This window comes from Dipodomys spectabilis, unplaced genomic scaffold (genome assembly GCF_019054845.1).
Source record: "Dipodomys spectabilis isolate Male_0828 unplaced genomic scaffold, ASM1905484v1 ptg000105l, whole genome shotgun sequence".
NCBI lineage: Eukaryota > Metazoa > Chordata > Mammalia > Rodentia > Heteromyidae > Dipodomys > Dipodomys spectabilis.
This window is the reverse complement of record NW_024870782.1, coordinates 3,610,284-3,613,416: the sequence shown is the minus strand read 5'-3', so window position 1 is coordinate 3,613,416 and position 3,133 is coordinate 3,610,284. Positions and strand designations below refer to the sequence as shown.

General features: G+C 35.0%; 1 non-coding gene across 1 annotated transcript; it reads left to right on the top strand.

The window, feature by feature from the left end:
* The first annotated feature begins 956 nt into the window (after positions 1-956).
* Positions 957-1,063, top strand: LOC122114079. Its single transcript, XR_006148528.1, has one exon. It is a non-coding gene; the product is annotated as a U6 spliceosomal RNA (small nuclear RNA).
* Positions 1,064-3,133: the final 2,070 nt, after the last annotated feature.

The window sequence follows — 3,133 nt, the reverse complement described above, 5'->3', positions numbered from 1 at the left end:
TATAAAATATCTAACTATATATAATATAATAAAAAGGGCACATGTTTTGCATTGTTCTGTTGTGGTTAGGGTATCAAAGACAACTCTGTTTTAAAGTATTATTGCATTATCTGTACCTCAGTGTTAGGTAGAGTTAGACCTAAAGCTTTAGCATTTGTAGAGGCAAGAGGAAACACTGTGATTAAAACATTACCAATTTAAGGCCTAATAATGAGGAGAAACATGGACTTCTCCTGGAGCTATGGAAATATTTGGTGATAGAAAGTCAGTAGTGTAAGTTCCTGCCTGGTTGGAAGGTAGACAGGCCAGACATCAGGAAATCATGCATATGAAGAATTTTTTCACCTTGGTGTTAACCTACTTTTGAAATGGTAGGTATAATAAACACTTAAATTTTGATAAAATACCTTCTAGTCTGAACAGTTCTGTCCGAAATGTTCATCTCTCTATGATCCCTTGTAACTAAGATTAGTTTTGTTCCAGTAAGACAATCTATGCTGTCAGGGTAGGATATTCTGGTTCGTCTGTTCCTACATGCAAGAAGGATAAAGGGTCAGGTAGACATTTGTGCCAGTAAGACCTCATTTGGGAAAATTTAAGCTGGAGAAGTTTAGAAGTAGCTCTTAAGCAAGGCTTACTTTGAAACTATTAGCTCCACAAAGCTAACTCAGTTACATAAATAAGTACTTGAAAAAGCCATCACCTTAGGACCTAGCTATAAGTGCTTCAAAGTATGATCAAATCTAAAATGAAAAAGCCTTAAAATTGTCATTGACAAAAAAACACAAATGTGAGCAATTGACTGAACAATATAATTTTTTTCCACTATACACATTATTTTAGGGAAATAAGATCAATAGTATTGTTAGGAACAATAAGGTTTCCTTGCTACAAATAGGCACCCAAGGATATAAGCCTGTATAAAGATTGCATCATTAATTACTTAAATTTAGAGGATACTACCTGCTTCAGTAGTACGTATACCCAAATTACAACAATACAGAGATTAACATGACACTTGCACAAGGATAATATGGAAATATGTGAAGTATTCCATATTTTTCGTTCTTCAGTTGCAGAAATGAAAAACAGTTATTAAGAAGTTGATTGCAAAATTACAAGCGTAACAATATATGCAAGTGTTAGAATTAAACATTAGTTTGACATCAGCGTATTAAATCTTCACCTTAGAAAGGCCTTTACATAGAATAACCTTTACAAAACTTTTGAAATTAGTTAACATTGTCATTTTATCCCAAAGAAACATACTACTATAAGAACCTAGAAAAAGAGACTGGGAAGGTGGCTCAGTGGTAGAGAGCTTGCCTTGCATGCTTGAGGCCCTGTGTTCGATTCCTCAGCACAACATAAGCAAAAAAAAGGCAGAAGTGGCGCTGTGGCTCAAGTGGTAGAGTGCTAGCCTTGAGCTGAAGAGCTGAGGTACAGCATCCAGGCCCAGAGTTCAGGCCCACGACTGGACCAAAAAACAAAAACAAAAACAAGAACCTAGAAAAAAGTAATCTTAAATTTTCTATATGGAATGCAATCTGAAAGGACACATTTATTAATAAATATATATATTATAAAACAATGTTGAATTCAAAGTATATCTAGGAAAGAATGAAATAGATTATGGATATTATGCAAACACAGAATATAGAATATTTTAAAATATACTTTTTTCAGAAAAGAACCAGAAATATCTTTAGTTTCTGTACCACTCATTTCAACAGATAAGATCAAATTATTTCTGATTAAAAAATCTTAAACTGTGCAGAAATCATTACAGATGTACACAAACAACTCACATTTTGACATCAAAGCCAGGCAATTCACTTGGAAAAATTCCACGGAATTTTTACATTAAGATATTGCTGTTATTTGGATTGTGAAAATATTTTGTATGGACACAAAGAATGGACTGGCATTTTGATGTTTAAGAAACGTAACTGATATCTTAACTATGCTAAATAATGCTGCAATGAACATAGTTGTTCTGGTAGCTTTAGTATGGTCTTGTTTGATGCCTCTAAGTAGATGAATGGATTAAGAAAATAGAATCCTATGGAATGGAATTTTATGCCTCCCTCAGAAAGAATGACATTGCCCCATTTGTTAGGAAATGGAAAGACTTGGAAAACAATATATTAAGTGAAGTAAGCCAGGCCCAAAGAAACATATATCCTATGGTTTCCCTTATTTGCAATAACTAGTATATGTCTGAGACAAGCAGAAATGGTCAGATAAGTTGATGTTAGGTGAAATGAACCCCAAGATAAGGATTCAAATGTGTTTTTTTTCTTTCTTGCAATTGTTTCTAACATATTTATAAGATGATTTTTTGTTGCTTTGTATGTCCCTCTACCACCGTATAACCCCCGCTTTAATTGTATTTGGTGTTGGTATGATTTGTGGAGGGGAAGGAAAAAAACAAATTGTTTAAATAGGGATACAGGTTGACCCATTGCAACAATGAGATATACAAGATGTCATGTAGAAAAACGAACTTCACAACTTTGGCCAGGGGGAGGGTTAGTGAGGGGGGAGGGGAGTAGGGGGGAGATGAGAAGTTATGGGAAGGGGAAATAAAGGAGGAGCCAACAATGCTTGGTAAGAAATGTACTCATTACCTTGCCCATGTAATTTTAACCCCTCTGTATGGTGTTTTCACAGTAAAATAATAAAATTCAACAAAAAAAAAGATAAAAGAAAAGAAACTTATCCGAAACATTACAATTTAATAGAACAATTTGTACAGCCTTCCACAACTTCAAAGAGGTAGTGATGCATACTTATCCTTTTGGTAATATCAAAGGCAGTTTCTTCCAAGTTGTTCTTCAGACCTGGTTTGATATAATGTTTCAAGAGAAGGAGATCCAGTGTATTTTTGCTATCTATAGTCCCAGGAGCAAGATGCAAGGGAGTCAAGAGGCGTTTAGTTTGGGCATTGGTATCTGCATCATGATGAAGTAAGAAAGACACCACACTGGTATTATTACACGAGTAAGCACTGCACAGGGGTGTCCAGCCATTAACAATTTTTGCATGAATATCTGCTGCTTGAGCCACCAACTCATGAACAATGTATAAGTGTCCACTGTAGGCTTCCCGATGAAGAGGGGTATATTCATTG